Genomic DNA, 11431 nt, shown 5'->3' with positions numbered 1-11431 from the left:
GACTGTACTACTTCACCCACTCTGTTGTGGTAACGCCGGCGGCCTTGACCGCTTTATTTTACAACAAAGTTTCTCTTTTACTTTGAACTTTTTGCGCGATACGAAACGTTCGAAGCATGTAATATGTATGTAACGAACCAACATTTACTTCTTTCAAACAGATATTTTATTTCGCTAAGAACCAAAAGCAGGGCCCCCTTTTCTCCCTTCTTTATGTCCACATTTGGATGGGTACAAATGAAACCTTCCGAAGTGCTGGTGGTAAAAAGTAAACTTCGCTGAGGACAGGATTCGAACCTGTGCGGGTAGAACCCAATGGATTTCAAGTCCATCTCCTTAACCGCTCGGACACCTCAGCTTATTGTTCCACGACTTAGCGTGATCTGATTCCTCTAGCCTGCTATAAAAAACATGTTTTTCTCCAATAAAAACGCTAGCCTCACACAACATGTGGGGCTCTTCTCTTATCAGTAACAAATAGCGTGAAGGGGATGATAATAAACAACAACAAAAGAAGTGTTTTAATCACAACACTAGGCTCCGGCGAGATTCGAACTCACGATCTCCTGTTTACTAGACAGGCGCTTTAACCAACTAAGCCACGGCGCCGTTGTAAAGCAATCTCTAGAGCAGAATTTTTGTTCGGAAAAGGAACAATTTACATCAATTTCAATTAACCGTGTCTAAACTGATTTGTCTTAAATTGAAAAACAACATGAAAGCCACATTTATATTTCATTTATTTACATGCCATTGAAATAGGTGATACACCTCAGGTGTCTTTATGTTTAATGACCGGATGAACTGCTAGTTGGGGGCACTGTGTAGGTACGTAACGGTGCGTGCATGTGGAGAGACAAATGACCCAAAAATGCCTTGCCATCTGTATGGGCTGCCATGTTTTGAGTATGAGCATAAAGCATATACACGTAACAGATCAACAGGCTATAGGGGTTTATTGCGTTAAATTATTTCATTGTCCTCGCTAGTACTACTTCTCAGCCAGCCAGCAGCGCTCTCTCCTCCTGACCCTCGCACACCCTTATTCGCACTTCAGCTTTTGTTGGTAATTTCATTTCCCCTTCGGTTTATTACACGGCTGAAAATTTCCCGCACTTTTCGCACTACAAAACGGCACACGATTTTTCTCGATTCGGTATTGATTTTGTGAAGCACGGAAACCTCCGACGAAGCCACCCACTTTGAGCAAACTTTTCGTCGCCCGCCTTCCCGGTTTGGGACGAATTTTCCTTCAGCTGCTGTCGCCGCGCTAGCTGCCGTCGGAAAGGATATAGTCTGATCTAGAACGCCCTCCACCCACCCCACACGCCCGCCATCCTCCCACCACACTGCCTGCCTGTTGGCCTGCGTTTACTGACAGAGGGCAAAAAGTTTCCGTCTTTGTTTCAACTCTGGTTTCGCCTTGGCTTTTGTGATTCTGGTTACGTGCTGGTAGGCAGGGTAAAATTAGATCAATGGCAGTGGCAAGTGGTAGGTGGTTCTAAATATGTTGGCATAGCAAAAGCCAACCAAGCTTACCGTTTGCCGTTGATGTGGATTCGTTTCCAGCCTTTGTCTCGTTTTGGGTCGAAGGAAACTAAAAGATGCAAACAGGTTTTGTTCATACTTTTTTTGTGGTGGCTTTCCACTTTGTGACGTTGCAATTATTCACTTTATAACGGATCCGGTGGCCTTAGTGACGTAAAGGGTTTTTTTTTACAAATTTATTCCGTTCGCTCACATTAGTGATAAGCAGTAATAAACAATTTTAAAAGCTATTTTTTAAGAACGGGTTGAAAACCAAATTGTCCCTCCATGTACTTGTCCTTCAAGCAGCGAAATTTGGTTCCTTTTTTCAGCAGAATCACAAACACCCGGCCATCGGCTCGTTCTGAGCTCAGACAACATCTGTCAGCGAGGTGAGCAAGCAAAGCATATTATACGAGAGCCATAACATGTGGACGAGATCGTTTGCTTACGGCCAAAACGACCAAACCGCGCCAAAGCCAAAGAAAGGACCCTAAACGAAAAGTTCATTCACATCAGACCGAGCCCGGCTTGGCAGTGATAGGCAGGCAGGCAGGCAGGCTGGCAGGCAGGCAGTCGGACGGGCCGGTAAGGCAAAGCAGACGGACTAAATCCAAAGACCTCTACCTTCGTCGTCCACCGGTACATCCAGTCTGCATCAGGGACTCACCATGTTTCCTTATTTTTCCCTTCGAACTGCCGGTTTGGCTGGTCTGTGAGGAGGCACTCATTTTATCATGTAGCTCTTCGCACGAACGAATGCAGTCGATATGCGATGCGCTGCGAACAACAACAAAAAATATGCTGCATTTATGTTGTGCTGTGAACCACCATCATCACCACTGTTGGTGCTGCTGCTGCTTCTACTGCTGCTGTTATGTTCTATCTACTGCTCGGGATTTTCCCCCTGTTCCCTGTTTCGGGATAGGATGAAAGCAGAGGAGAACAGTTCTCTCGGTTGGTGGTCGCGTTTCTATTTATTCAGAATTTAGCCGAGATTTAACAGCTCAGCAGCATTGCCGGATCTAGTTCATATTGTTCTGGTGGACCATATCGTATCTGATGGAAGGATTCGTATGCTTATGCTTATGTATGTTTGAAAGCAAATAACAATTTTTCACCAATCGAGCAAACTCAATCCAAATGTGTGATATGGGACAGTTTCATGTGAGTCATGCCATGCCCGTTCAGCGCTTATCTCGTTTGCAAGAGAACTGCGAATGCCTTTCGGTTACTTTAAGCGTGATAAGCTGGCCAAGTTATAGATTGTAAAATGACGCTAGCACCACAGTTGATTGTCCATGTACCTACACGTTTAGCACCAGCATCAGCCATTATCTACACGTTTTGACTACCGTGCTTTTGAAATTCGAATTTTTACCAAAATAATCAGTTTCAGTTAATTTCAAGTTAGTCATTTCTGGTGGAACCTTCAACGTTTAACGCAGATCGATAAATTATCGATTTCCCGTTGTATATTATTTTAGCGAGAATAAAATTAGGTTTGTCTTGTGTATGAATTGACTGAGACTTTCATTTTGATTGTAGAATTTCCTAACATCTCAACGCATGATTAAATTTTTCGAGGGGAATTTATCACCGACTTTCACACTGGGACTCAGTGCTGTAAAATCTGATACTCAATTTATTCAATTCGCCTGAATTGATGCAATATACTGCTCATTCTGTGTTGTTTTAGTAGGTACAGCTGAAATGAACCCAGCATTGCCAAACTAAAACCAACGATTCGAGCGAATCACTTGCGTTCATTTTCGTGTTGTTCTCTAGTATAATCAATACAGTATTGCGCTCTTCGCACTCAATTGGACTGCACAGTTATTAAGTGCTACCTTCAAAACTGTGATGAAAAGTGTGCTACTGATAATATTGCTAGTAATCTTACATCGATAATACCATCAAACTTTATCGTCACGGAAGAATATTGAAAATTGGAGGGTTTAAAGTGAAATCTTCTTCTTGGCTTGTTATTATTTTAACATTTTTGTTCTATTTTTTACCTTTTTTTGCTTATAGGGGAAGGGCGGTAAAGACGGACACTGCGGGAAAGACGGACACTTGTCATATTTCAAAAACAAAGAAAAAATGCGTATAAACGCTAACCGATGTAACTTTGTGTGTGAAGAAAATAGCTGGTAAAGCGTTAAAAAACAACATATCCATGCTAAACCGACGACATTCTGTTAGTTTGATCCTTTACTGAATGTCCATTGGAAACCTAGTGAATTTTTGAATATTCAGTAAAGAGTTATTGAAGTTTGAAAAAATGGTATCCAAGTCAGGAAAGACGGGCACCCAAAGGTAGGGAAAGATGGACACACAGATTTTGAACCCATTTTGCCCAACAACGATTTAACATTGGAAATACTTACATATTATGTATGTAAAAGTAACCAGAAGTCATATAACCAATTAAAATTTTGAAGGGAACCATTCTATTTTCTCGCTCAAGGGGGGATCCGGAAGGGGGTTTTCCCAAACCTATTCTTTCCTAAATACATGATGAAATATGTTAATCTTTCTTAATACTGATAATTCGACGACGCGTGACACCTTTTTGCGAGTGTCCGTCTTTCCCATATCAAGTGTCCGTCTTTCCCGTCCATGCGCAAAAACTCTGATTTATACATGATGTTTATAATTTAAAAAAAAGCATAAATTTTGGAAGAAATTTTCCAGGACACGTTATAACTTTATTAGACAGAAACTTAAAGGTTCAGTTTGTACGAAAATTGCGATCAATACAGTTTTATTTGAGTAGATATTGAGTCTTTACCTTAAGGTGTCCGTCTTTACCGCCCTTCCCCTACTGTCATATTATCGTTATTAATTATTAACGATAAGAAAACTTTAACAATAATCGTTATAGATTTTGATCGGCATTTCTCATCATTACAACTCTCCCATCTGAGCTGACATTTGATTTAGCAGTGGCGCCAGTACCAGTTGTAGGAAAAGCAAATAGTATTTAATTTTTCATTTCTTTCATATATGCTGCATATTTGTTCAAGTTATGAATAATGCGTGGAATTATGTATTTAGAAACTATTTTTATATTATTTTTAGCGTCGATAACAACTCTACGTAAGCATTAGAATTCAAATAGGAATCAACCAAGATTCATGGTTTTTTTCCACGAAATTTTAGCATTTCTCACCTACAAAATGTGTGACTGAACAAGGGTGTTCAAAATCCAACTTTCAATGCAAAGAGCAATAGGATTTCGAATTTGGCAACAAATGCGTGTTGCCTGTGTTGCCAAAATCGAAACCGTGTCAAAATCGAGACTGTTTTTTGATATGAAAAAAATGAATGTAAATGCGTTAGAAATTCACTAAATATTATTAATCAACGATTGCAAGTTGCAACCATTTTATAAAAAGTTCGCCAAGAGCTATCCATCTGGTGCAAGTAAGTGTTTGGCAACCTGCATCATTGTCACCTATCATTGTTCGAAACATTCTATAATCGCAATCTTTTTTCCATGAACACACTGAGGGCATCATTGTTTCGTCATTTAAGGTGAAGGTCGTCAGAGGCCAGCTGCTTTTTACTGATTTCAGTACTTGTTTCCACTATCGTTTTGTTTATGCTAAGTTGCTAATAGTAGGTAATACTCTGGTATGAACAATTATGAAACGTAGAATCGCGTATCTATTTTTGCTGTTGAACTAGATCCGACAGTAATTCTATCCCGTAAAATGTTGTTTACGGTGAATTTTATTATCAGAGAATTTTATAAGTATATTTTCGACACTTTACGACCGTTAATTTAATAGTGATTATTGGCCAATTTCACGCTCAACGAAAATATGGCATCACTCCCGTTTCCTTGGTAATGTATCAACAACGATGGTCGCGGAATTTCAATCGAAACGAAGTAAAGTTTTTCATATCAATTCAAGTGAACAGTTTGGACAAAATCATTATAATATCTTACCAGATAACTGTTCGGGTGGTAAGTTATAGTGTTCTGTGTTTCAAGTTAAGTTTCGCGAGTGATGTGATGAATGGAACGGCCGAAAAAAATTAAAGAAAAATCGACGGCGAAAAAGTGAAAATATAGTGAAGAATTTTAATTGAGCAGAAATCTCAGTATTTAGTGTAAGTTATGCCCCAAAAAGTAATAAAACCTATAGAATGCCATGTTTAGTGCTTCGAGTTGCAAGATCTGATTACGGCTAGCAGGTTAGTTGAACTAATTTTATTTTTTTGTGATGGTTTCCCGAGTCTATGGGAGCATGTTGATACACTGAAGAAGGGAAGGGAAGGGTGATATTCTGTGCCATAGTGACTGCCATAAATGGACTCTGACGACCTTGTCCTTAAAGCATGTATGCGGAAACTGACAGATATTTAAGCATATTTTTAGAAGTGAAATATTTTGTGTTGCCAAAAACGGATTCTTTTGTTGCCAAAATCGGGACATGCCAAATTCGAAATTCCACTGTATATATAGAATGCCAGTGTCGCTGGAGTTTCATGGATATTGTGGTGGCAAACATGTTGCTGGTTCGTGTCTTGGATACGGGAACAACACTGTCAAATTGCCCAATAGAAAATTGTTCCTGCCGACGAAATACCCCGAAACGACCAAATCGGGTGATTTATCCTACATAATTTACGGAAAAGCAGTAAGGATTTTCTATTGGGTTGCTTTTCAGTTTGACAATCAGATTCCCGTTTCGTATCGAGCACTCACACATAAGCGCATGCAATGTAAATACATAATTTTCAAACGTGTGCTGTTTACCACGAGCACTGCAGCGACACTAACATTCTATATATATATTGATTCTACTTGTTCTCTACATTCATTCATTCTCGGCAATAGTGAATGAAATCAAAAGTGAATCATTCATTTGTTTTGAACTGCCAATAACGGCGAACGAACGAATTTACCTACAATAAACGTAAACATGGCTTCGAAGTGTTAATTAGTTTCTTTCAGCCAAGTTTTCGTTGATTTTAAAAACCAGGCAGTTTGCAAAACTAAACTTAGAGATCTAAAATATCAATCAAGAGCAAGAAAATTGACTAATAGATTAGTCGAGCAATCATTCAGCACTGCAATTCATGGATCAATTGTTTTGAAGGGTAGAAAACTAAGAAAGACAAACACTGTCAGCAGTTCAGTAGTCATGTCTTTAGGCTGACAGATAGAAGAATATTACCAGGGGCAAAAAACTGTAGGCGCTGAATGCGTTTGCACTGACTGGGACATGTATTGCACCGCCAATTTTCAATTTATTGGGGTAACTATAAATTATTTTATTTGTTCCAGAAGGAGTGACGTTTGCGAGGTGCTGGCTGGGGTACGCAACCTCGGTTGTCGTACGCTAACAGGAAAGGAGGCACAGTGGCTCCCGCCCATATTAAAATGGCAGCGGGATAAGGACCTTAGGTTAACAGCCTACTGTACCAAAACACAAAAAGTTAATGAAAATTAAAAAAGAAATCTCTCTGGATTATTGGCAATGACCTTTAGCATGAAAACACGGACACGAATCGGAACATGGAATATACTGACCCTTGCCCAGCAGGGCAAGCTGGCTTAACTTGCAAGGGAAGCTTGAAAACCTGGGGCTGAGCGAGGTCCGCTGGCCGGATACTGGCGAACACAGGACTTCATCCGGGCAAGTCTTACTCTACTCTGGCATACGAGGTGAAAATGCTACTCGAGAAAGACGAGTTGGATTCCTACTGAGCCAAAGGGCACATACGGCCCTGTTGAATTGGGAACCGATAAATGAGCGAATAATCGTTGCCAGATTCAGAACACGCGTTAGGAACCTTACAGCAATCCAGTGATGTGCGTCAACAGATGCTGCCGACCTGCAGGAGAAAGAGAGTTTTTACAGCCAGCTGAACAGCGTGGTTGAGAAAATCCCGAAGCGAGACATCCAAATTCACATGGGCGACTTCAACGCGAAGATTGGCTCAGACAACGCCATGGCCTAGGAGAGATGAGCGAAAACGGGGAGCTGTTTACAGAATTCTGTGGTATTAACGACATGGTCATTGGTGGATCGCTCTTCCCCCATAGACCAGTACATAAAGTCACGTCATCGGGTTTCCCGCGACGGCCGAACAGAAAACCAAATCGACCACAGCTGCATCAGCCGGAAATGGCGAAGGAGCCTTCTTGATGTACGCAACAAACGCAGCGCTGACATTGCATCCGACCATCATCTTGCTATCGCTGAGATACGTCTGCGCGTCGCATTGGGTGCCGCTACGACGCCCGCCGGTTGGAGAATTCTGAGGTGAAAAGAGCTTCTGTCGAGCAACTTGGATCCCGAGCCTTGGAATTGCCACCTGGTGGAACAGGTTTGATTTTGCTCATCTTAACGGGAAATTAGCAGTCATTAACGTTTCGTCGGAGAGCCCAATTTCGGAAGCAGTTTTTGGGCCCAAACGCGGGGTTCTTTTTGTAAAAACGTAAATACTGCTTTCTTTTTGCCAATCTGAACACAGCGAATATATTTTCATGAACGCAATTTTTGCTTCAAACCAAAAAACTGCTTTTGAAATTGGCAGAATCGATGACTGCTATTTTCACCTTAAGCAAACACAGGTAGAGCAATCTGCTTCTCAAAACAACCAAGAGATTTCATTTTCTGTTCAACCATTTGCTCTCCCTCCGAATGATGCCTGAATACTGTATTCTCTTATACCTACTCATCTTGCGCAGAAGGAGCACAACTACAAGCAGAACTAGTCTTTTTTTCGCACACTGCAGATTAAATACTACCAGTTGAGCCTCGAATCTTACGATCCGGGAAATATAAATCTCGCATAACTTTTCGAAAGGACCTAAGTAACAATGAGAGATTCTCTTCGTGCCTCTTCTCTTTCACCTCCCACGGCAATGCAAATGCACTTTAAAACACCAGCTCTGCATGAATTGGTTGCTAGCGTCACTATCTAGCTAAACGTGAAGAAAATTTTTGTTGGAATGCATTTATGTCACCGTAATAATCAGAAGAGAGGGACACCAAAGAGAGACTCTTAATGTTACTTAGTTCCTTTTGAAAAGATACGCGAGAAATGTCTGTCAAGAAAACTGCGGATAAATTCCATTTGCAAGTGTTTGCGAAAATTTCCAATCTTTGTATTAGTTCTTTGAGCTTTACATTAAGTTTATTTCCATCACGGAATGCGAAGATCTTACGATTACAATAACATAGCTCTAAAATGATGTACATAAAAGAGTCATAGCCTGTAGCTAAAACAAATAGTTTATATTCTCGCACTGGGTTTTATTTAACTGAATAAAAATCCACTGTGCTGATTCTACGGGTGGACAAAATGACTCTTTTATGTGAGTGGTTCTGAACCGTCCATTTTCTGCCGCAAACTGATTCAGATGAGCGGTACGTTGATATCGCGACGGGCAATCGAGTCGAGCAGGCGAGTGGAGCAGTCGAATCAAGCAGTTGAGTCGAGCAGTAGAGTCAAACAGTCGGGCCGAGCAGTTGTATCAATATATTCAGTCAAGCAGGCTAGTCGAGCTTTCAAGTCGAGCATTTAAACCGAGTAATCTAGTCGAGCAGTTAGGTCGAGCAGTTGAGTCAAGCAGTCAGTCAAGCAGTCCAGTCGAGCAGTCGGGTCGAATAGTAAGTCGAGCAGTTTAATCGAGCTGTTCAGTCAAGTGGCCCACTCGACCAGTCGAATCTAACAGTTCAGTCCAGCAGTCCAGTCGAGCAATCAAATCGAGCTAGTCGACCAGTTGAGCAATTCAGCGGTTAAATCAACCAGTTCAAGCCAGCAGTTGAATCAAGCTGTCCAGTCAAGCAGTCTAGTTGAGTAGTTGAGTCCAGCTGTCAAGTCGAGCAGCCGATTCGAACAGTCCAGTTAAGCAGTTCAATCGAGCAGGTAAGTCGAGTAGTCGGTTCGAGTAGTTGGTCGAGCAGTCCGGTCGAGTAGTAAGTCGAACAGATGAGTCGAGTGGTGTAATCGAGCAGTTTAGCCGAGTAGTCCAGTCGAGGTCAGCAAAATGAAACAAAACTGACGCTCATTCGAGGGCAGAAAAGCAGCAAAACATTGAGAGAGAGAGAGAGAGAGAGAGAGAGAGAGAGAGAGAGAGAGAGAGAGAGAGAGAGGAAGAGAGAGGCCAGTAAAACACTGAGAAATGAGTAAACAGGCAAGACGTAATCAATTTTCATTACATGTTCATTTTCCGTACATCCCCAACAAAAATGTAATATTTAGTACCGTCAAACCGGGTAACTTGCAACAGCAGGGTAACATGCAACAACGCTATATCGATCCAATTTACTGTACTATTTGATCTGTCTCTTCAATTTTTAATCTATATCAGTCACTGAATCTTGTTGTTAACAGTTCAAAGAAGCCTTAGATACTGTTACGATGATTTTCTGCTATTTTGGTGATTTTTAAAAAATTCCACAAGATGGCGTCAAATTCATCGTCAATTTTTCGTCAATAAAACGTTTGTGTCGCCCACAAGCACTTCAAATAAAAGAAGCCTAACACACATTCTTTATAGTAAAATGAACAATAAGGTAACAAAATAATCGATTTATGATGACTAATTTTATCTTACTTGTTACCACATTATTCGTAAAACAAGTGCTTAAACGGGGAAACTTGCAACAGCTGGTAGATATAAAAAGCTGTGTTCCGTTAGCTTCAAGAGGCAATTTATTATTTAATTTTGCATCAAACAATACTAAAGAACACGTGAAGAGTGTAAGATACTTTCGGTAAGTTGGAAATATGCCAGTTTTTCTCTGGATATACTGAAAATGGCCATAGAAGAGGCCAAAAATAAAATAACCTTACTAAGAGAATCGACCAGGAGTATGACAGTGTCTAATTCGATCACTCGTAACGTAATGAACATTAGATGATTTTTAACTCTCCCGCTCCACTTCATGACGCAATTTTGCATAGTGGATATACGACGTGTAATACGTTGTTACATAACTCCCACTTCCCTAATTGCGTTACGTAATACGTGAATGGTCTTTAAAGAAGGCAGCTCTATCGGATCCAGGCAAGGAATATCAACTGCATGAATAATATAAAAAGTTATTTATATAATTTCAGTTACGGGGCTCATACATTTTTTTTTCACCAACGTGACATTTATGCGTATATTCATTCATAGCAAACGCATTTAAAATCGCAAGTCGGATTACCATTTGAATATTCAAGTCAAAAGAAACTCATACAAATCATTAAATTCGTTCAATATCCAAAAAATATTGCTTGTTGCAAGTTACCCCGTTTAAGGGGTTACTAGTTCCCTGAAGTAATACCGATAAGGTGGTGCCATGGGGGATTGAGGCTGGAGACTCGAGTAGGGTTTTAGGGGGTCGGGATCCTCACGCCCCATTAGGGGGGTCGGGATACCTAAACCCCACTCCCTGAGGTATCTTCTCAGGTGTCTGATAGTACCGTATCTTCTAAGGCGCTCAGCAGATTTCCCAACTCGTAAAAAAAAAGAAAGGGGTTACTAGTAACAAATTAGTTAAAATATTCTACAACAGCCAATATTGATCGCATATTTTTTCTCAATATGAGAAATTGTTCTATGCTAGATTTATTAACTTTGTATTAATTAAATGTCCTCAAATGTACTAAAGATAAGTTTTCACTTGCATTCATAGTTGAGAACTGTTGCAAGTTACCCCGTTTGACGGTATATTAAAATATGTAGTTTGGCAGACTACAGGTATAGATCTGTTGCAATCTGAAAAGCGACATATTCACTAAAACCGGAATGATCAACCAGAAAATTTACATTAACGAATGTCTGGAGAAAAGCTCTGTTGCCTTTCCCGAGGCAACACGATTATTCCGTGCTGTTTTGGCCGTCCTGAAGGACAACCAGAAGGAAACCCAAACAATAGTTTGA

General features: G+C 40.6%; 2 non-coding genes across 2 annotated transcripts; both read right to left on the bottom strand.

The window, feature by feature from the left end:
- Positions 1-276: 276 nt before the first annotated feature.
- Trnas-uga (transfer RNA serine (anticodon UGA)) lies at positions 277-358 on the bottom strand. Its single transcript has one exon. It is a non-coding gene; the product is annotated as a tRNA-Ser (tRNA).
- A 177-nt stretch (positions 359-535) lies between these two features.
- Positions 536-609, bottom strand: Trnat-agu (transfer RNA threonine (anticodon AGU)). Its single transcript has one exon. It is a non-coding gene; the product is annotated as a tRNA-Thr (tRNA).
- Between the last annotated feature and the right edge of the window lie 10822 nt (positions 610-11431).

Source organism: Sabethes cyaneus, chromosome 3, assembly GCF_943734655.1.
Source record: "Sabethes cyaneus chromosome 3, idSabCyanKW18_F2, whole genome shotgun sequence".
Taxonomy (NCBI): domain Eukaryota; kingdom Metazoa; phylum Arthropoda; class Insecta; order Diptera; family Culicidae; genus Sabethes; species Sabethes cyaneus.
This window is presented reverse-complemented; position numbering and strand designations above follow the sequence as displayed.